The following is a 24,163-nucleotide window of genomic DNA, read 5'->3' as shown; positions in this document are numbered from 1 at the left end:
CAAAGCTACAGGTTTGCATTGGAATCTTGATTTTTATATATAAGGATGCACAGTATGCATCATATTTATAGATCCTTTAGCAAGCTTTATTTTAAAAAAGCTTACAAGCCAAAATAAATGGATAAGTAAACTAAGCTACATTTAATAATTAATGCAAACTGGTGGTTATCAAATTAAATTTTTACAGAGCACATATTTAGATTTAACTTATTTAAGAGGCTATTTTCGTGATTTTTTAATGAAAACTTCAAAGACAGAATATATTTTAACATTTGGCTGTGTGTGGGACACAACCCCTAGCTGATACTCTGTGCCCAACTTGCATCCTTTCCAGACATTTTCCTACTGGTACAAATTAAGGATAAAGTGTCATGTCCCATTTTGGGCCACCTGAATTTTGCCAGTGTGTCTACACCTCAGTGAGAGCATTTGTATACAGGGTTTCTTTCTTGCCCTCTAATCCAATTTTTACTTAGTTTAAAGTTAAATAGAGAAGTGCTGATTAAATAAAGAATATCCCAGAAATTTAAAAATAATAAAGTAATAATAGTAGCAAATACAGTAGCAAGTACAGGTCTATGGTACTTCTGCAAACAATCCTGGTTCACCTTCAGCCATCTGCTGTTGCCCTCTTCAGCACTGGGCAGGAGGCCAGGGGGGGCTGCCTGCTCCCCACTCCCAGGGCAGGAGCCCCACCTCACCTCAGCAACCTACAGCCACAGTCCTCTCCTGTCCTCACCACAGGGCACAGCTACCAGTTCCCTGGGATGCACAGCTGTCCACAAGTCCTGATTTCTCAGCCTACCGTATTCCAGCTATTGACTGGGAATGCACCAACACACCATATACCTGGTTCCCAATATCATTTAACAATTTCCATTACACATACAAATTGAGAGAAGCCTTTGCTTTCTCATTTTATGAAAAATAAACCACTATGTATATACGTTAAGATTTCGGCTTCCCCCCCCCAGTATAAACACTGGTGTCATGAGATTAAAACCAGATGTTTTGTCCTGGAGTTTTTGTGTCAGTTTTGTATGAAAGGTTAAAAAGGTCAGTGGAAACACAAAAAATCTCTTTGCATACACAGCCTTAGCTTTACTGTTGTACATTTAATTCTCAAATTAAAAAAAAAAAAATGCAGGTGCAATAATTCTGAAGAAATAGTACCAGGATATCTGTCCTAAGTGGTTCCTTGTTTCTGCAATTGTCAAACACATCCCAAAGAAAGCTGGCAAACGCTATACTATTTGTGTTGGCCATAGTTTCAAGGAACATACCCGAATTGCAGAGATTCTGCAAGATGGGCCTCACACAGATGAGTGCACTGCCTCCTAGGGAAAAGCTCAAGGAACTTCAGACAAGGCAAGAGTTCATTCCAGATGTTGTGGCTTAACCCCAGCCAGCATCCAGCACCATGCAGCCACTCACTCATTTTCTTCCTGTCAGAATAAGCAACAAAACTGGAAAAGTAAAAGCCAGAAAACCCGTGGGTTGAGATAAAGACAGTGTAACAGGGAAAGTAAAAGCTGTGTATGCAAGCAAAGCAAGGAATGAATTCACTGCTTCCCGTGGGCAGCAGGTGTTCAGCCACCTCCAGGAGAGCAGGACTCAGTCATGCATGACTGTGACTTGGGAAGACAAACGCCATAACTCCAAATGTCCCTCCCTGCCTTCTTCTTCCTCCAGCTTTAATATGCTCAGGATGGCACCATATGGTATGGAATGTCCCTTGGGTAAGTTGGGGTCAGCTGTTCTGGCTGTGTCCCCTCCAACTTCATGAGCAACCCCAGCCCCCTCGCTGGTGGGTGGGGGAAGAAATAGAAAAGGCCTTGGCTCTGTAAGCCCTGCTCAGCAGTAACAAAAACTCTTTCATCACACTGTTTCAGCAGAAATTCAAACCATAGCCCCATACCAGCTGCTGTGAAGAGTTGGTATGAAGAGCTGTGTGAAGCAAATTAAAAATCCCAGCCAAGACCAGCACACCTGGCCAAAATCAAGTAAGGAAAGAGAAAGGTCTTGAAGGATTGTACTATTTTAAACTCCCTGACACCGTCATAGCATGAAAGTCCCAGGAAAAGCATTCCTCAAGCAGCTTTTGTTGGAAAATATCTGCAACCAGTTCAAAAAAATTCAGTTTTGAAGGTGAAATTGATGACAATTCACAGGGACAAATACGAAGGCACATACTTTTGGAATGGAGCAGTATCCAAGCAGGATTACCATTGACATAATAATTCTACACACAGACTGGTCACTGAGGATACCTGAGATTAAAGCAACAACCACTGTAATATTTACATGTTACCTTCAAAAGACTCTCAGTATGAAAATCAATACAAGCACCTCACAGCCTAACATCCAACCACCTGGTTCAGACAAATGAATTTATTCTTTTTTTACACTAAGCTTTACAAAACTAAAAAAATAAAATTGTTTTTTGTTAAGGATCGTTCCTCTCATCTAATTCTGTATCCGTTTACTTCCTAAATTTGCTTCATTTTCTTCCTTTCTTGCATTTACCATCACTGTCAGTTTCTTCTGTACAGTAATTTTACTTTTTCCCCTCTCTATTTATGTTCCCATTTTTTTTCCTCACTTATTCCTATTTATATCCTCTCTCTAACTTCATCAAATTCAACCATGTCTTTCATTTCCTGGTACTTTTTCTATTAAGAATCATCCTAAATCTGCCACTAACAAACTAAATGGTTACTGAACTCAGTCATACAATAGGACACCATATTTTCTCTCTGTCAAGACTCAGGCAGTAAACCACTGGACTCTAACCAAATTCTCCTGCACTGTTATATTCTCACAACACTGCAGTTGCTTGCACTGAGGATGGGAAGAAGAATGGAAAACATGAAAAAGACGCACTGGAAAACAAACAAACAAAAATACCAAAAGTAGGAAATTTGTCTTCCGCTTCAGATACATTATCAAAGATATGTATTTGTCTTGTGCCCATGGTACCTACTAGATTCAATTTAAGAAACACAGCTTATCACAAGTTCAAATACTTATAATTTTTCCACAAATCATAACCTGATTTTGTGATAACCTTGCTTTGACCTGGCTAGTTATCTACCACAAATACCTTACTCTAATTAGCCCATCTGCTAACTAATACATTTCCCTTTGTGAGGCAATTTTGTAACACAGTGTCAACAGCCTACCTGGTAGCTTGTAAAAAATCCTGTGTTTCACAAATGAAGTCTTGAGATGAAACAAACTGTTCTCAAAAATTTTCTGCATCTTCTTTCCTTAACTTAAAAGCACATAGTTCTCACATGCTTCTCAGTGGAATGTACTTCAGAATTTTTCTGCTGCTGGGACTACTACAAAAAGTGCACAGTCACATTCCCATATTCTAGAAAAACACTTCTAATAATTTACTTCAGCCTTAAAAGAATGAGCTGGTAATTTAGACAGCAGTAGAGTAAGAAATAAGAAAAGGAAAAGGGATGGTGCTTGATTTTCTGGATCACTCTCCTATCTCAGTAACAGGAATTTGCCAAGCTGTCATCAATTTCAGCAGCCTACATGGTACTGAATCTTTGCTTCACTCAGAAAATCAAGTAGCTTATCACAAGAAATCTAAGCTCATCTCATTTATTATCTGCAAATTGTCAAAATAGTTGGATACCAGTAAAAAATAATTCACAGCTGCAAATTTGTTAGACAATGCCACACGCAAAATTGGTTTTAGTCCTTCCAAGATGAGCATAAAAATCACATCATCATTCCCAGACAATCACTGATCTCCTGTGTATTTTATAAAATTCTCTTCCCAGGGTCACTTCGTTTCTCTTATCATACATTGTCAGTGGCAATAACAATGACAAGAAACAGTAATTTCTGGCTTCAAAACCACAAAGAAATGCCACAGATCTGTTGCTTTCATTTAGAGAAACTGGATGATGAAAAGAAAATTTTATCTATGTTCCTTGATATTAGAATGTCCCAGTCTTTGGAAATCTCTCAAAGAAGCAAGTTAATTATGTTTAAGAGTTGAAACACTCATGTCAATCAGAAGCTGGGACCACAAAAGTTGTGCAAGAGGAATGCAGTACCTTCCTCTTTCAAATTATTTTTAATTTTAGGATTTAGTATGGATCCTTACATTTATGCCTTGATGGTGTGCTTTAAGTCTATGCATTTATTGCCAAGAGATTAACATTTGAATTTATTCTCTCTTCACAGATCTTCTGGAACTCACTGACTTTTTTGCTATGGTAAATCCAAAGATCTTATACATGACCAAGAAATGGAAACGTAGAAAAAAAATCGTGAAGATCTTTACCTTCAATGACACTGAATTTTACAAATTATGCATTACAATTGTAAATGGTTAGTATGCATTTAACCATAGAATCAAATATCAACAGAATTAATATGACATACAATAAATGCTTCCACCAACACACTTCTAAGAAATATTTTCTCATTTTTCAAATTTTATTATCCCAGATGTTACTTTATCAACTTCCCATACTCAAAGTTCTTTGATAGGGACCCTAAAAGAGCTACAGCTTCAGACAACTATTTGAATTCATTATCTTTTTTAAATGCCTTTGATGTGTTACATTGTTTTTTCTCAAAATGTAAAGTGGTGCAAGAGTTAACACTGTCGTAAATGACAGCTGTAGGAACAGCTGCATAGACTCGGTGTTTTGCCTGTTGAAGAACATTTTCTTTGTAACTCTTTTGATGCCTCAGGGTCCTTTGTGCAGAAGAATCCTAGGGTCTTAGAAAACAATGGTGAAAATTTTAAGTAAATCAAAGAGCAATAGAAGATTTCTCAGGGCAAATATTCAAATATAAAGAAGAATTTTTTTTTAATTAAAAGCTCATAGGTCTTCACATTTAACATCCACATATCAGGATTTTTAGGACAGTCAATGCAAATTTCCAAATGTCTAAGTGCAGCTTTTCTGCACTTAAAATTCACATTTCATATGTAGTAGATAATGTTACATGTATGCATTCACCCTGTCCTGGCCTACATAGTAACTATACTGATTCTTTATTTTCAGTGCAGTCTACTTCTGACTTCTTTGTGAAATTAAATAGACTATGTTCTTCTTCTGCTCATCTTATACAATACAAAATAACTAGTGTAGTAGTGACTAAAAATCTGCAAATTTGGAGGGGTTTTGCCTTCATGAGGCACTTTAAAGATTTTGCTTCCTGTTCAAAAAATCAAAGCTTCCATCAAAAAGGAGATTAAAAAAACCCCACTCAGTGTTAGCCTTCCTATGTGCAAACAATCAAATCCCACGCGCCAGCTCCTTTTTGACTCTGCAGTCAGACACAGGACAAAAACAGCAGCATCCTGAGACAAATTGGAAGCACAAGCCTCAATAGGCGGTAACGTTACAGACTAATTATGCCTTTTTAAAGGCCAGCATTGTCAATCATTTACTTCCTGAGTTTCCTTATATGATTTCTTAACTTAATACATATATCTAGTGCTGCTAGGGATTTCATTTCCCCACCCCTACACAGCACTGATCCACAGAAATACAGCTCATATTCTTACTAGAAAAATGCCAACATTATTTTGGTAACCATGCAAATAGCTTGTAAGCAGAATTTTAAAGCCTGTAGTATGCAAGGTTTCTTGCATTATACTTGTTTATAGGAAAGGAAAATGATAACCACATAAAAGAAAATATTTTCATCTCACCCACAGTAGTCTGAAATTATTTTCCAAAAGTAAATAGTGAAAGTCTCTTCCGTGCCTTTGTTTACAATGAAACTGTGGGAGGCAAGGACATGACACAGGACAGACAGGAACAACACTGCTGACACACACATTCTCTGAGTGCTACACTAGCTCATAACATCATTTTTAAATGTTGCTGATTTATAATCATGAGTTATGATTTATCTGAGTCATGATTGTCAAGCACCTGAAATGTGTTCAAAGATGTGCAATCACCTGCTTATTTTTTTTCCTATACAGAATTACCAGTTTGTTTTACAGATTGTGCCATAGAATCTCTGATAAATGTATATAGAGAGTGTAAAAATAGTTACTGGCACTTGTACCACAATCACAGAGAAAGCAAAAATTCCCTATTCCCCAACTCTCTAAAAACATGAAAAGCTTTTTTAAAAGAAGAAAATTGCTGCTTGGTCTTTTATAAAACATTATACTTGTATTGGGTTTGCATGGCCAGGTTTTGGTAGCAAGGGCTACAGGGGTGCTTCTGTGAGAAGCTTCCAGAAGCTTCCTCCATGGCCAACAGAGCCAATGCCAGCCAGCTCCAGGATGGACCTGCCAATGGCCAAGGCTGGGCCAACCAGAAATGGTGGGAATACCTCTGTTACAAACGATTTAAAAAGAAGGACTAAAAAAAATTCTTGCAGAAATGTAACTGTGGCCAAAGAGAAGCGGGGTGAAGATATGTGAGAGGAACAACTCTGCAGACACCAAGGTCAGTAGAGGTGCTCCAGGCACTGTAGTTGAAGTTCCCTTGTGGTGAAGGCCATGGTGAAGCAGCTGTACCCCTGCAGCCCATGGAGGTCAACAGGGATGCAAAGATCCACTTGCAGCTATGGGGGAGACCCACACTGGAATAGGCTTCTGGCAGGGACCTGCAGACACAAGGGCAGAGGAGCCCACACTGGAGCAGGTTTCCTGGTAGGACTTGTGACCCTGTGAGGCACCCAGGCTGGACCCAGCTGTGCCTGAGGGACTGTACTCTGTGGAAAAATGACCCACATTATAGGAGTTCATGGAGAATTGTTGCTTGTGGGATGGACTCATCTTGGAGAAGTCCATGGAGAACTGTCTCCCATCAGTGAAAGGCTCCTCCCCCTGAGCAGCAGCAGGAACAACATGCAGCTGACCATAACCCTGCTTCCTTGCACTGCTGAGGGGGAGGAGGTAGAGCTGGGAAGGAGGGAAGGGAGTCAGGAAGATGTTTTAACATCTGTTTTTGCTTCTCATTAACTTGCTCTGATTTTAATAGTAAGAAATTCATGTAATATCCCAAAATTGAGTCTCTTTTGCCTGTGACAGTATTTGCTGAGTGATCTCAGACCTTATCTCAGTCCATGAGCCCTTCATTATATTTTCTCTCCCCTGTCCAGATGCAGAAGGGAAAGACAGAGAAGCTTTGGAGGATGTTTGGCATAGAGGGTCACCCCACTAGACTTTTTGGGGCTGAAACCCAGGAACATAAGGGTTTGGAAAAAAAGATGGTAACTGAGAGAGGTAAAATGAACTCTGCTTCAGCCATACCCAATGCAATCCTTAATATTCTCCTTCAGGACTGAATTCTCAGCAGTAGCAAGTACAGGGCATCCAAGGTGATAAGTTGCCTATTCCTGATGCATACCAACATGTAAATGTAGTGTTCTTTCAAATGTTGATAAGAACAGAGTTTTTGAGCAACCAGCTATTATGAAAAGCTGGTGTCTATTTATCTACATAGTAGCAGAAAAATGAAATAGGAGAATTGTAAAAACCCTCAGGGACATTTGACAATATCCTTACCAGAGCCATAGTACAGCACAGTTTTTTGAAGTATTGGTCACCCTTTGCTTCAATAAGAAAATTGTATTTGAAAATAAATGGCATCACATGGAGCAATTATTCACATTGCAGTAGAAACTGGAGCACCTAAAATAGTTCAGGGGTCTGTTGTATTCACCACAGTATAGGGAGATAATACAAAGTTCAGAGAGCTTTCAACCAAAAAAAAAAAAAAAAAAAAAAAAAAAAAAAAAAAAAAAAAAAAAAAAAGAGTTGCACAAAGAGAAAAAGGAGCATGAAAAATTTATCCAAGGTGTCACAATGGCTTGCAGGAAGGCAGGAGCAGAACAGCTGGCTGCCTGAGCATGGGTCCCTGTGCCCAGCCTGGAGGCAGCAGGCAGAGGTGAACTCCCTGCCTGCCCCACTGCCCTGCCGTGGAAGAGCAGTGTGAGCTGCTCCAGGAAACACAGCCCTAGGAGAGCAGAATGTTTCCAAGTATAAAACTAAAGGATTCCCAGGACTATGTTCTGTAAGAAATAGAGTACCTACAAACAAGACATATGTGAGGGTTTTCAGTGGTGAAGGCTGCATAGCACAGCAGTTTCTGTAACTGAACTTATTAAGTTTCTGAAAGCAGGTGCTTGAATTATGCCAGCCAGTTTGATAATTAATTAGCCTCTTTGTGTGTGCAAGTTAGAATAAAAGGAAGGTCTCTGAAGGCCTTGCGTAAGGTTTATATCACACCTGCAACACCAGGTTAGCAAGAGCAGCACAGCAGCCCTTTTCCTTGACCTGCCATCAGACATAAAAATCATATCTGAAAAATACCTACCCATGAGGATAAAGTTTTCCTCAGTCAAGTATTTTCAGGGGCAAGAAGGCAGACAGTGTGTTCCAGCAATACGCAGCACATCTGCTGACTCTGCATGCACAGCTGTGCAAGCCGCACTGCTGCTACAGTCAACCTTGCAACCACAGGCAGTCAAGTCCTTGAGAGGAATTTTACATCCTGTGCTTTCCCTTCTTCGACATCTTTTCCCTCCACCATTGTGCAAGCGGTCTTCCAACCATAGGCCCTATCTGATACCAGAAATAAACTATAACTTGGGAAACATTGTAATAAAAATTAAACAAACTGGGGGGAAAAAAGAAAAATTATGTTTGGTGTTGCCTCTCAGCATAGCCTTTGTATGACTTTCTATCCACTGGGACACTCAACAAGGTAAGGAAAAAGCAGGCAGCTTTGGGAATGAGAACAGGCTCTCCCCATATCAGCAACAGTTAGGTCCTTTACAGTTATTTACAGCCAAACTTCAAGTTTAAAATTTAAACAAATTCCATATTGTTAACAGAGTTGGATAATTCAATGTTTAACTAATTTGCCAGGTGATGATGAATAGGCTGATGTAGACACAAATTCTTGCGTGGATGAGGATGTTAAAACAGGAACCTGCATACAAAAATATTGTTCCTTTTCTAGGAAAAGAAAAAGTTTAGATATTTTGTTGTATCTTTGAAGAAAAGTAAAGCCTCCTCACCATTCACATTCTTCAGCAATTAGGTTCAACTTCAGATTGTCATATGCATATCAATTAAGACTTTTTTTTTTTCCATTTAATTTAAACTCTCTACATGTGGTCAGTTGGTCCAAGGTTACCTTCTGCAATGTCCCGGTTAGAAGTCCAAAATAGACCTAGGTACAGGACCTTCCTCTTGGTTTTTTTCAGTGACCATTTGGTGATTAAATCTGCAAGCTGTCATCTCTCCAACATGTTTTTGGCCTACCACTGTTAGTGGCATTTGTTCTCCAAACTATATTTGAGAAGTGAAAGTTTCCAACAGTGAAACAGTTCCCAGTTCTCTTTTTCTCTCACAAATAACAACACTGGACTTTCCAGAACCATCCAAGTCTAGCCTGGAGAGTTTATGACAAGTTCCTAATATTTCTAGGGTCCCTTGCCAGCTCTAAGCTCAGTTCTGCAGGGTGGAAGAACACTTAAGAGGTTTTTTTTTTTCAGTTATAAATGCCAGTGGCAGAAATTAATCTGTTGTTTTGGGGTTTTTTCCTTAACTACAGCTTTATTGTATTTCTTCAGCCAGGCTATGACTTTCATACAGCCTGAGCTTTCCTGAGTGAACTCTTAATTCTTAATATTGATGTGAATCCATTCTCACTTTCTACTTTCTCACTATTGTTTGGTTTAAACCAGAATGTGGTGACTTTGAAATAACCTTTTTCCTCTCCACAGGGAGAGGTCCTGAGTTTGTTTTGTTTTATCTTATGTAAACTCTGTCATGTGAGCAACATTGGTATAAAAGAAATGGCTTAATTGAAAGATAAAAGGAATTCATTGTCCTATTCAGATTCAGCCGAATATTAAAATGCTGATCCACACAGAGTGTAAATCTATTATTTTTTAATCAGTGACAAATGAACTCTGGTTTTAATATTCATTGTATGTATGTTAAGTGGCTGTTACAGGCTTTATTTATGACAGAGGTGCAAGGTGGCCTGGAACAATGTCCTTTGCAAATAATGACTATGAAAAGGACATGCATTTCAGTTTGCTATTGTTCTTATTAATAAATAAATAAACCCTCAGGGCAGTGGAAAGCAGATAAAGTAGCACATAATGATTCACTGCCAGCTGGAAAACATTTAACAAGGAAAACCTCTAAAACAACAACCAAAGACAGACTAACTGCAAGGGAGAGGAAAAAATCACCAAGACATAGGAAGGGGATTACAAAAGACTATAAATGTGATGTTCACCAGCAATCTGTGGCATTATCCTGAAGTTGGGATGGATACAAGAGCTGAATAAATGAGGAAACCCAGGACTTAAGATTTTAGTGCTGAAATCTTCTCTTGTTAGCATCAATAACAAAAATCAGACAAAAATTCTGATGCCCTTGTTTTTAGCTAATGATCCACAGAAAAGCAAAAACAGAATCCCAGGACCTGCCTTGAGTGTCTGATTGTTTAGGGTACATCAGACTACAACTACTCAGAAAGACTTTTTTCCCACTAGATAATGTTTTATTAATCTTGGGTCCTTGTTTTATTTTTTCACACAGATTCTTAATTTACATTCCAGTTTGTTAGCTTATGTTTTCATAAAAGCATTTCTGTGGGTTTTCTATTTTTTCTCTATATGTTTGGTTGTTCTGTTTTTGCACTTTCAGGGCATATTTCCATTTCATGCTGGTTGTTGTCCATAAAAAAGAATTTTTTTTTTAATTGTATATTCTCCGGCTAATCAAAGATGGAACATCCCTATCCATCAGCAGGCCTTATGGTTTCCATATCAAAGCTAACGTAGTCTCGGCCTCAGATAATGAGAAAAATTGGTATCTTCATTCCACTTTCTACTTGTTACTCTTTAGGGTGCAAGGATGAACTAGCATTGGCGTTGATGTGACTCAACAGCAATCATATGCAACTCTCAAAACCACCAGAATTAGATGTCCACTCAAACTAGTGGGCCAAAAGCTGTAGACCAATAACTTAAATACACATACAGCAATGTATTTTACGTACTCATGAAGGATAAACGTCTATCAAACACATTTGCGGCACTGGGAATTTTCAGGTGAAAGAAATTAAACTGGAAAATTTAGAATCCCTAAGCCCAAAATGCTTTCTAAAAATATCTAAGTTGCCACTGATGTTTAACAAAACCAAGACAGGTCCCAGACAATTAGCCTGATAGTCTTTAGGCTTTCCAAGGCTGCTTTTCCAGGGTAGCACCTGCCATAGACAATACCAGAGGTTTTCACCTGTGTGATACCAAACAGTGGGTGCACTGGAAATTTAGATCATGTATACTAAGGAACCCTAAACCCTAATTTCTAATCTCAAGGACTTTGAGAACTCAGCTTTGAAGTTTCAGAAACTACATCACATACACACTAGTAAATAATTGCGTTTCAAATAACTACATAAGAAAAGATTTTTAAAAGCATAAAAAAAAAAAAATCTCCTGTTTTCTTCAGATGTAGACAAAATACCAGTTGCTGATATTTCTCATTGAACAGAAATTCCAGTTTTGGACCATCACAGATCTCTTGCTAAGGTGTACTTTATTGACACTGCCTCAATAAATAAGTATCCTTCTTTGTTATGCTCATTCTAGCCAAACATTTCAGAGAATTATTCTGAGCTGTTATTTTTCCATTAGTAACTACTATAGAATACCGAAAAGCCCCTACCAACCTTGCTTGATCCATTTTGAAGACACCATTTTCTTTCTGCCAGTGCTTTCAGCTGGCTGGGTGTGTGAAGGTCAAGGACAGATGCATTCCCTCTAAAAGCAGAGCCAGTCTGCAAACCACAAATATCACTTTCCTATTATCGTTTGGTCCAAGCAGGAGTATGCATTTCTTATCTATTACAGGAGCCAGAAGCAGCTCACTCTCTAGGCAACAACTTTTTGAGGACACCTGAAAAGTTACATTAACCCATTGTCTAGGGAGGGACAATTTTATAGCCCTTAGATCCAAAGAGAATACTTTACTCAGGTGTCTGCCAATTAAGGCTTTATAGTATGTAATCAATCTCTCTCTCCTCTACATATACAGTCAGCATGCTGCCAGAAAATGCTTTTTCACACAATTCTCTAAAACTCTTTTTAGATAAATTTCTAATACTTTATGTGTTATTAACAATTTCCTTTCCTTTGATAATTCCTTGCCTTTCACTTCTAAAGTGTTGTGCTATAGGGATGGGAACATAAATTTCTAACCTGCAGGTAGTTTTCTGTTTGTTTATACAATACTTTTATCATCAGCTGCAATTCCCTGAGAAGCCTGAACTGTCACAGCAGAGTATTTGATCAGCTAAGGAAAGAATCAGATCCCACCCTGGCCAGACCCATACAACAATAAAATACTTCACCACTCTCACCTTTGACACTGAACTCTCTAAGGAAGCACTAAGCATCACATGGAGAAAACCTGAATAGATAATAAATGTCATTATAACTGCAAACTAAAATTTTCTGAGGTACACTCCATTTCAGGTAAAATCACTAAGTCACAGTTTCTAGCAAGAGAAACAGGACTTCTAAGACTCCAGTGCTATATCAAACATATAGCTGTGCTGTTAAGACAAGTTTCTTGCCATTTCAACTGTTTCTTTCCACTCATTTTAATGTAGAAATTGTAGAAAGCCTGAATGCAGAACACTGCACATCTACTTAAAAGTCAACAATTCTCAAACTTCCAGTTCAGCAAAAGCTTCAAAACTAATTTGTTCTTTTTGAAAGTGAGATAGTCCCCAACCCAGTATTTACATTATCAGTGAACTAAAAGCATGGTTTTTTACTTTTTGCTTTTTGTTTTTTGGTGGGTTTTTGGGGGGTTTTTTTTGGTTGGTTTTTTGTTTTGTTTTGTTTTGGGTTTTTTTTTGGTTTTCTATGTATTTCTGCAGCTGATGATAACTAAAATACTAAACTACAAATAATTCCGGATTAGACTAAAATCTGTTTCTGGAAAGTCAAGCCAAACTAAGAAAAAAGACAAAATGCAAAATCAAAACAGGCAGCCCATATGGAGCTGAAATTTCTTCCTACTTCCTTATTCTTCCTACCTGCCTTCCCTCAGCTTCATTTCACTTCACACTCCATTTCACAAAAAGGAAACAAACAGCCCCCAAATTAGGCTTCCTTAAGGAAGCCCATTAACAACTGGATCAGCCTCTATCAAGTTAACTCAGACTCAACGGCTCCTTTGCCCACAGAGCAAGTCTTGTCATTCAGATCTGAGTAGTCCAATGTCCAGGCTGTAAAGGACCTGAGCATTCTTTGGCTGCCATTTTAATTTGCTTCCTACCCAAAAGACTTTTACTGAATTGTGATAATCCTTCAAAGCAACGTCACAGCAGCAAGAAGCACCAGCAATAAACCTCCAGGGAGGGAGGCACTTCGACTGCAAAGAGGAGAGGAACAAAGAAAACCACACAAGAAGCAATAAGTAAAAAATTGGGAGGAGGGTGTGGAGGGAGGTGTGTGTGTATCTATATGTGTGTGTTAAAAAATAATGGCAGTGGACCTGGTAATTGCAGGGAATGGCAAGAAGCAGGCAAAAATCCCCAAACAGAAATGGACAGAATGGCACCAGCAAAATATTCTGCTGAGGAAATTACAAAAGGTTTTGACAGCTGAAAATTCTCTGGGATTTTTGACAGCTCACAGCAGTGCCTTGTGACAGCAAGGCACAAATACATAGTGCATACTCTGTGACAATGCATAGTCTGTGGCAATCCACACCACAAAAAGCTTCCTTTTTAATAAAGATACAGAAACTGCCAAAGCAGCAACAGCACAGACAGGAAAAGCATCTTGCTAGTGAGAGATACCCAGCAGTCTGGCAAAGAAAGCAGAAGTAGGCCTGAGCTCTCTGGATTCACAAGAGAGATGCTCCCCTCCAAATAGCCCATGCCATCTCCCAAACGTTGCTAAGCACTTCACATGCCAGCTTACACTCAACCCACCTGGGTACCAGTGCACATCCTGCTTTTGTTTAGCAGCAGGCTGGCCACCAACAGCAACAGTCCAGTCCCCTGACAGCTTGCACAAGCCATTCAAATGCTCAAGAATTACATGATCCATATGAAAGTTGTACCAGTCCCCATCCCTGAGTTCCTGGTGACACTCAAGGTGAAAACTGTGGCCTCGTTACCTTACTCAATTACAGTAAGAAATGGATGCAGCATCTTTCTACTGCTCTCCAGGCAACTTGCACATTTCCTGAATGCAATTTGGAATGCCAGTAACACCCAATCCCTGCCACACAGAAAGCAGCAGGTAAAATTAAAAATAACAAAACCAGTCAAAATACAGAAGTTTGTGCCTAGAAGAACAAAAATATTTTGAGTGTCTCTGTCAATATATGGACAACAGGAAGAAATGTTAGAAATCTACAGAGTGGTAAGAAAACCTGAAATAAAATAAGGATATTTAACAGGGTCAAATATATCTAGATATTTGGATTTTTTTAATACCACATTATTCATAATAGGACAGTACCCTGTTTCACAAGGTATATGGTTCTGATATACATAGATCAAAAGTATATGCAGAAACTTACATGAGTACATGCACTGCCGGTGATATCACGTTGGTAGGGTAACTTCAAACTCTTTGGGGGTTTGTAAATGAAGACCAAGTTAATTAAAGTTGTAAAGCCATCACTGGCAATTGTTTTTCAGCCTGACATCAACACAATGTTAAATTCAGGTAGCACTTTACGGCCTCTCTTTAAAACTGCGGAAGTCAACTTGGACACATATCATAGCTTAGAATAAGAGTTAATTCTCTTCCTAACAAGTTTCCAGTCTGTGCTCCTCTCCTGGCTGATGTTGTGAGCATTGTGCCCTCTTCACAGCCTCCAGACTGCTGATCCCTGAAGGCCATCGTGCACAGCATTACTGGAGTCATTTGCCATCTGAACCACATCCACATGACTTTTATTTTTACAAGTGAAATTTCATTTTCACAAGAAACCCTCACTTCTTTTGTACTAGAGAGATAATGCTGAGGTTCAAAGAAGTTGCACATTTCTGTCATGTCCCTTGAGAGGCACACAAACGTCAACAAAAGAACAAAAATAATAACCATCTTCTCTATGACGTTTCCTCTCCTTAGTACCCTCTCTCTTGCCACACCCTCACTACAGTTTTATTATATAGTTATATTTCTATATTTCTTTCATGTTTCCTTTTTTCTTCCCCCACATTTTTAAGCCAAAATACTGTCTAATATTTATTTGAATAGTAGATGTTACCAAGAGGAATAATTCATGTCCAAAGCCACTTTTAACTCACTCATGCATCACTAGCAAATGATTTGCAATAGTGGTTTGTAATAATACTGTGTACTGAAGCATTTTTGAGTGGTTTTCAAAAGGAACACTTCTATTTATCATCTCTCACTTTCATAGAAAATCCTGGATAAGAAAATTCTCATTTGAGTGTCAAGAAGTTCTCGTAAGCTCTCTGAAGAACAAAGCAATTACTGCATATTGCCTCTGACAATTTTACTTATCTTTAATCGGCTCCTGAAAATCTATTCCAATTATCAAGAGAAACACCACATAAACTCACTACATGAACCATAAAGGCACAGTAGGAAGAATATGAAGGCTTTTTCTTCACAGAAAGAGTGACTGGGTTTTGGAATGGACTGCCCAGGGAGGTGGTGGAGTCACTGCAAAGACTGGATGTGGCACTTAGTGCCGTGCTGCAGTGCCGTGCTGGGTGGTGTTTGGGCATTTGGACTTAAGGATCTCAAAGGTCTTTTCCAACCTAGCTGATTCTGTGATAAGAAGGCATGTCCAGAAAACATATCCAGGCTAGCACATGGATATAAAAAAAAAAAAAAAAAAAGCCTAGAAGCTAAATTGTGGTGTCCTCTTACCCTTTTGCTTCCTCATGAAATTATTCAGAGAAATGCAGATACAGAGAAAGCAGAACCAGGTAAACAACCTGGACCTGTATACATAAAGACATTTTTTATGGTGACACCCAAGACATAGAAATCATTTGGCTGAACTCAGTATTTAGATACAGCAAACAAGAAAATGCTTCCAAGAACCAGGGACAGGTTTGGTTGCAGGCCACAAAGCTGTTTGTATTGTTTGATACCTTTTGAAAAGACTGAGGCTTTTATTTGTTCTGAAAAGTAAATGCATTTGGCCTTCATATTAAGGTGTACTCTTTTGTAGTGGAGATTACTGTGGCAGGCTAGAATGCAGAGTTGGATCAAGGGAGTGCCAAACCAGACTTCTGGGCCACCTTGAACACGGGACCTCTCAATATCTGGAAATTGCCCAAAAATCTTCTTCCCCATTCTGAGAAAAATCATTATGACCACACTCACTCATAAATGTGCCATGTGCAATGCTACATTCAAAATAAAGCTTAGGATGCTAGTCATGGAAGTGAATCAAAATATTTGTTGCCTTTTGAATTCTGTGCCAAACTCACTTTCCCTGAAAACTCTCCCATCTTTAATTAGGTGTAAAGACATGAAGAAGTTTTGAAGTCAATTTCCTTAAAAACTTCAGGGTCATTTTTCCTTCCATGGGAAATACAGACTTTGTATCCATTCTTTTTTTTATTAATTCCTACTTTTTCTTCCATACATTTTCTTTCTCCTTTACATCTTTCTCCTAGAAACCCATCCACCCATGCACACTCCATATGCCAAATTATTTCTGTCATCACATTACACAAATTACAGTTACAAGAGATAAGAGAAAAAAAAGCCAGAAAACCACGATGACACCCATCTCCTCCTAGCACCCTTATTATCTGTCATACCCTATGCTTTCATATCGCAGTGACGTGATTTAACACTTCCCATGACCGTGTGCAATGTCATGTTCCACAGCATGCACGCAGCTGTAGATCATCTCCGTCATGAAGAAAATGACAAGCAGACAAAAAGAGGACAAGACAGGAAAGGTGAAAAGCACTGCCTAGGAGAGCAGTAGAGGTCCAGCCCCTACCATCTCAGTGCTGTTTCCACTCAACTATTTCTTCGTGTGCCAAGCCAAGTCGTGGATCATTAGACTTTCCAAATCAATTTGTGCTGCTTCTAGATATTTTTATGTAATTGTTAAAGGGCTGCATATTGATGAGCTTATTGTTTTAAAGCTGCAAGCCATGCCAAACATTCAGAAGAGGAATGTGTTTCAGCAGAGGCAAAGACAACTATGACTTAGAGAAGACTCTGACTTTTGCATGACAATTTCTTACTGGATGCAATTGAGGTTTGAAAACACCTGCCTTCACAGAACATAACTACCTTTTTTTAAATAATCTTTATAGTACAAATATATCTCTTTGAGTCGTGTTAGTGCAATCAGCTGAGTTACAGTACTTGAGCACATTATACTTTCTTAAAGCTTCTAACAGCTGATTGTCAGAGTAGTTAGATAAGATTCTTCTATGAACTTGCACACTACACATAGCAGACACTCAGATCTGAATAATTCACAGGCAACAAAAGCAGAATTACTTGCATTAACATTTTACACGTTGCATTTACGCCTAACCTAAGAAAGTTATCTTGAAAGGGATTAAATACTCTGAGTGGAATACCTTGTCTCTTTCTACGCTTGACATAATTTACAATAAAGCGATTACTGTCTTAAAACAGATGTGTTTATTTACCTTCTGTATTCAAGTATTTCTTGTGGCTTACTGGAGAAAGCATGTTTTAAAAAGCATAGCTGGTCTCCTTTCAATGAATGTAATCAGATTAAATGCAATGGAAGATTTGCTAATAGGACAGATTGAAAAAAAACACATTCTTAAAATCCACAGTAATCTTATGGTGTTCAGGTGTTATTTTTAACTACAGCAGTATTGTCAAGAGGTGCCATATGGCATTTGTATGTAATACATCACCCCACTACGTTGTGACCTTCTGATAGGAGACAAAAAATCTGCCAGCTTTGGAACTCCCCACAGTGATGGCCTGTCTTCCTCACCTGCGACCAGCACTGGTGCTGTCCAAGAGGCTGCACAAGGGTTCCTTGCTCTCATCTCCCCTCTAGTAACTCTTCTTTTCCAGAAGGTGAGCAATAAAGCTAAGAATCCCCCTGTTACCCCCTTCCTTATTATACCATGAACTTTAATATTTACTCACTGACAAAGACTTATTAAAAAAATCATCCCAGGACCGGGTGGAGTGTTTTACTTGGGTTGAAGAAGCTGAAGCCTTCAGTCAGAGTTCTTGATGAGGCAAAAGACTGACCTCCTGACACTCTTCAGTTGCTGTTAAAGACAGATGAAAAGCCAGCCTCACACAATAATATTTCTTCTTTATGTGCACCCATTAAACCAGAAGTAAATGGGTATGTTTTGTTCTGTCTTGGCCTCATGGCACTGTCCTCAACACTCAGACTAGCAGTAAACTCCAACTGCAGTGAACACATTAAGTTCAAAATCCACCCTAAGGAAGAGAAAACCAACACACAGGGGCTGGTTGAGCTGCTACTATGTGAAAGACCACATTCCACAAACATTAGGAATATTTGAAGGCCAAATGTGGAGAAAAACTAAAAAGAATTAAGAGCTTAAATAGAAGACAAGCCAAAAATACCTGCACAATGTCAGTCCCGCACAATGAGCTGCTGAATCAGTCTTCTACCAATGACTCCATATCATTGCTTCAATCTATGCATGATAATCCAAACTTTTAATTTACAAGCAGATCATTTTACAAAGAATGTAAAATGCCTTTATTTAAATTTATTCTAGACTGTTAGCAGTTATTTTATCCAAAATTTAATTTGACACATTTTTAGCTACATGTATTTTATCTGTATAAACCATAGTTCTCACACCAGGTCATATTTGTAACAGTAATATAAAAATACCTTAAAAAAAAAAAAAACACTGAGAACTGTCTTCAAGAAATTTAAGAGGATTTGTAGTATCTCATTCAGCTTTCAGGTTTGAGGAAAATCAGCTAAAAGGTATTACTCTAAACTACATGAGTGCTCTTTCACTCACCTGCAGACAAATATTAGACTGCAGATTTAGATTTTTTTAATTGACAAAGGCATAATGTCATAAGAAAGGACATTGCATGAGCCTACAGCAGTTCCAAACGAAAAGGCCAAACCCTGCTGAAACAACTAAACACCTGAACTCCACCTTGCTACTTAGGTTGACCATGTCAAGATCCAAGCCACACAAACCAGAAAACTGACAGCACTCTTCCTGCAGTATTTGTTGTTATTGTTCTAAGAGCTATTAGTACTCATTAATTAGGTAGATGCAGGTCTTTGAAGGCATGAGTGGTGCCTTTGTCAACTTTGGATATGTATTATTCAAATAACTTCCCTACACAACCCTTCCTTTTGCCTTCTTAATGTTCCTCTGTACTGCTGACATCTTTATCAGCTTCCTTGTATCTTCCTCCTTCCCTTTAGTCCTTCTTGTCAGGCTGATCAGCAACAGCTTCTCTTCAGCATCCACAGCCCTTCATTGTCAAGCACAACAGCTGTTTGTTTTTTCAGAGTCAAAAGCTTAGTTTGTTTTCCACAAGCAATTTGCTTTCACATTTTAAACGCTTGAGCCACTTTAATAATGGTGAGTGATAACCTGACAAACTTTCCCACTGAAGAGAGTACACGTGTTAGACTTGCCAAAACAGAGCAATGTTTCTTCAGCTTCAACAGCAATTTGCTTCTCAGATGATGAAAGCAGCTCCAGTTGCTAAGTACTGGACCATGAAGAAAACCCACAAGAACATGAAAGGCCCATGTATTATTCAAGTTGCTCCAAGACAGACTTGTGGTGAACAGACATTGGTCTCATCTAACACAAACCACAAGATAATGAACAGCTAGCAACCACCCAGCAGGTGATCTATAAGTACAGAGCCCTTAAGGTGGTAAAAAAAAAGTTCAATAAAAAGTTATTCTCCTATCAGCCATCCCTTTTGTTGGCAAAATGTGTGTTTTTTAAAGAGGAAAGTTCTTTACAAATGCTCCTATTTCTTTTTAAAACCCTACCATAAGTACTTTCTACAGATTTTATATTATATACAAATCAGAAGTCCCCTTCTTGCACTGAGAAGTGATGTATGGCTGTGAAAGAAGAGCTGAAACAGCATGTGCTTGGCTCTACGGTTTTGATTTATTACATTAAGTTGTGAGAAAACAAAGGTTACCTCAAAATACTGTAGCACATATGTTCATAGAGTTATTTTTAGTCTTGCATAGATTTCACCTAAGAAAGCAGGTTGGCTTATGCTGTGCTGTGTGTACACAATACCCTGTGGGCCTCAAGGTACCTGAATACTCTATAAGCAGTGTGATTTCATTAAAAAATTAAGTGATACAACAGGGAAAGATTCATATTTACTGCTCTATTGCCAGCATCTGCCAATAACTCTTCAGTATTCTGACAAGCATCAAGATGGCATTGATGCTGTTACTTTTAATTAAACTTAAATTGATGTGTGCCATGTTTGGGGAAGATGATTTTTACTTTTTAGCATCAACTGTTTGTGCTTTTGAAATCAAAATATTCCAAATTATTTTTTTTCTTTCATTATAGACTGCAAATATCTAGTAAACATTCATTTTTCTTCTACTGAAGAATTTTATTGTGGAAGGGAATGACAGATTAAATAGCTTTTCTACTAGCAAATTTACTCTAGGGTTGAAATAGTGGGAATATCATTACTTAGAAAGTTCCATTCAATCATTTGATAATAGGATCCAACTCCATTTTCCTTCACTGATCTCATAAAAATTTGCCAGTGGTGCCAAAATTTTCAAAGCCTTTTTTGTGTTTCAAACAAAATGTATTTGTTAACTTAAGATAATACCATGAAACAAGCTCTGCCCTTTTCCAGAACAAGGTTGGGAAACCATGTTCCTTTGGCTTTCTCAGATTGCAAAGCTTTGTACCGTAACTGAATAAAACTTTTATTATGTAAAGCAGAGGCAATGCACATGATAGTTAAACAGATTGAAGCCTGCACAACTATAAGCATTCCAGAAAAATAACTTCCCATATGATCAACAGAGGCTGTTGTGTGTGTTCTCAATAAGTTCTTTTTATACTGGACTTGTTCTAGAGCAGACTTTTACGGTTTCCCCTGTATTTGTTCTGTGAAAGAAATTAAACCCAGAAGAACTTGCTCTCTGTTGCTTGCCCAATGATACAAGCTCAAAACCTCTGCAGAATACATTGGGAATAATAGAGACTGAGAGAATTTATAGAAAACAAATATTGTGCCATGATGCATACTCATGAGAGCACACATACAACCAAAATCTCGGCCTTTCCAATTTTCACTGCTTAATTTTGTCCATTTAAATTGCACACCATTATATTATAGCGAAGTTGAGATTTTTTTCTAAAACTTGATCATAAAAACAGCTTCTTTTTACCTACACACATACTTTTCTGGATTTGCCAGCTGTTTATCCTTTCACCTTTTTTTTTTTTTTTTGGCAGCACTAGCTGCTGTTCTAGCTAAGTTAAATGAGGAACTAAGTTTAAATCCCTAGTTTTGTAAATTCAGTTTCCTGAGAACACAGCTGTGTGCCCCAGTGAAGTGCCCCATTCAAAGATATGAACCTAATGTTTAGCCAACATCTATGTTTAGCCAGTTAGCCTTGGAAAAGACAAAGCAATTTTGCTGCAGGTTCCATAGGGAAGTGTAGGAGCTCTGGGCTGCGTGCTTCTTGCAGGGGATCTCAGCCTGCCCCCAGGCAAAGCAGACATCCATGGAACACTGCAAAATGCTGCTAATGATTCCAGCTCCAATCTCAGCTGCACCAGCTGCTGCCAGGCTAAGCAACAAACTGGATGAGACTGGTGGAGTGATTGCACCGCTCTGGTTCCAGTTCTTTTAGCATCAGCTTGGGGATATCTACTTATTGTCTTACAGAACATTTTAATACTATGAAACTTACTGAGGATAACATCTAATTACATTAAAGTTTGAATATCTGATTTAAAGGCAACGTACCTCAAATGTAAACATAAATATCTTGAATAGAACACTTGAACATTTAAGATGGCAAGTATTATTTTTCTTCATTTCAAAATTTCATTTTTCTGCCATTTAATGAAATATATATGTTTTTTAAAACGTCATTCTTGCTCAGAGAATTTCTAAACAATATTTTCAGAAGTCTTTCTCCACTCTGATTATGACTACATGATTACTATAATTTCTGAGATGGAATATTTTAAAGCGTAGAAGTGTCATAGATGGTGGTATTCACTTGCTAGGAGTACAGCTAGCCTCTCATTATTTCTCCAGTGAAAACATTTGACTAATGAAACTGGTGATAGACCAATTGTAAAGGCTCCTATGGGACACATTTCACGGCAATACAGTGTGCTTCCTTTCAGCCCATTACTATCCTCTCTGGATTTCAGGATGAAAATAAACTTGAAAGGAGCTCCAAGCCTGAATCTCATTTAAAAGTTTGTTGGATCTCCAGAAGACTAGCAGATGTGCTTGTCTGTTAACTTCTGTTATTCTCCTACCTCTGGTGAAGAAATTTATCAGGTTATTAATTGCAGTGAAATATCAATCATTAAATAAATATGAGAACGTTTTACAAGGCTTTAAAAATCTGTACATTCTGTGCCCCTCTGCCAAATAGTAACAGATGTTGAGCCAGCTTTCAAACAGATCAGTGACATGGAATCAATGTTTTTTTAAATGTATCTGTTCCCAAACACAAACAGCGTCAGATTGGTTTGGTCATGATCTTTTTGACAAAATATTTTAGGTCTGGGTTCTTTTTATTTTGGGTACAGATGAGGGCAAAGTGTTAGAAAATATTAATTTGCCTAAACTAAAACTGTTCAAATACATTACAAACTAATATCAACCTCCTAAAATAATTTAACACACTTGCTTAAAATTCTTTTAGGTCACACACGTAAGAGAAATATTAGAACTAGACTAATAGGCCTTAGACACTACAATAAAAATTAGCTGCAATATATCAGCCACATCAAACCAGTTATCCACTATCCTGTTCTTCCCCACTTATTCATCAGAGCAATGAGAAAAAATGTGACTTTAAACAATCAAGCATTTTCCAAAAGAGTTGTCCCATACACATTTTTTTTTTTTTAGGGACTAACTACCAATACATATTTTGTTGAGGTATCACAATCTTTATATTTCACTTGAGTTTTATTTATCACTTAAAAACTCCATTAGATCATTTAATTTCCTTTTGTATCAGCCACAAAAACTGCCCATCATAGGTCAAAAGGGTTGAGAGCTGCATTTTGCATGGGTACTTCCATTCCCCATGAGCTGTTTCACTTCAGTCAAATCTACTTCCTATCTGCATCCTTCCAACTACATAGCATCTATCCCTCAATGATCAGTCTGGATTCTTCCAAATCACAGTGCAGGAAAAATGCTGAAAGTTACTAATTTTCAAATTATACACATTAAGCTAAAAATATTTTTTTAAATCTGAAAGTTTCCAGCAACAATTTGTCAGCTTAGGTTCCCACATGTTCTTTTGGCTTACCCAAAGACACAGTCAGTCTGCTCCTTTCTGAGAGACTACTTTAGTGTCAACACCTGAGCACTTCACAGCTCTTCTAGTACACTCAATGGGAGGGCACGGAACAATTTTCCATATCTCAGCATCCTCCTCAGCACCCTGGCTTTCTTCCACTGAGCCAGAAAAAATTCTATCTGCAGCTGGGTCAATGCTGCTGATTTTACTTTTAGCATAACTTTTGTCAGGGCCTAAACCTGACAAAAAGACAAAAATTATTCCCTCAGAACCAGGCATTTGTTTAGGGTACTTGTGGCACACAGTTGATCTCCTTCAATAGATCCTCCTCTCTTTCTTGCTGCTTAATACTCCAAGCACTCTTCCCTCTGTGATTCCCAACATAAAAGAGCTCATCCTTATGGTACAGCTAGGCAGAAGCTCTGGTGGAACACATGCCTGTGGTCAGTCACACGGAAGTGTCCTGTGAGCCTGCTGGCTTGGCTCAGAGTTCCTGCCCTTCCCAGCACTTCTGCAGTGGAGCTTTGTGTCCAAAATCAGTTGCTGGGGATGACAATGCATCAGCAGTGGAAGCTTTGTTGTAACAGCAAAAATTTAGATGCAGCTAGATGATGATTTTAGGTAAAAAGGACATATTGT

General features: G+C 38.3%; 1 long non-coding RNA gene across 1 annotated transcript in view; it reads right to left on the bottom strand.

Annotated features, from left to right (window-relative positions):
• Positions 1 to 24,163, bottom strand: part of LOC136295968 (uncharacterized) — a 74,509-nt gene that overhangs the window by 11,517 nt on the left and 38,829 nt on the right. The window lies entirely within an intron of this gene.

Source organism: Chamaea fasciata, unplaced genomic scaffold (genome assembly GCF_029207755.1).
Source record: "Chamaea fasciata isolate MVZ Bird 193981 ecotype frontalis unplaced genomic scaffold, bChaFas1.0.hap1 SCAF_1, whole genome shotgun sequence".
Classification (NCBI taxonomy): domain Eukaryota; kingdom Metazoa; phylum Chordata; class Aves; order Passeriformes; family Sylviidae; genus Chamaea; species Chamaea fasciata.
The sequence above is the reverse complement of the archived record's forward strand: the minus strand, read 5'-3'. Positions and strand labels throughout refer to the sequence as shown.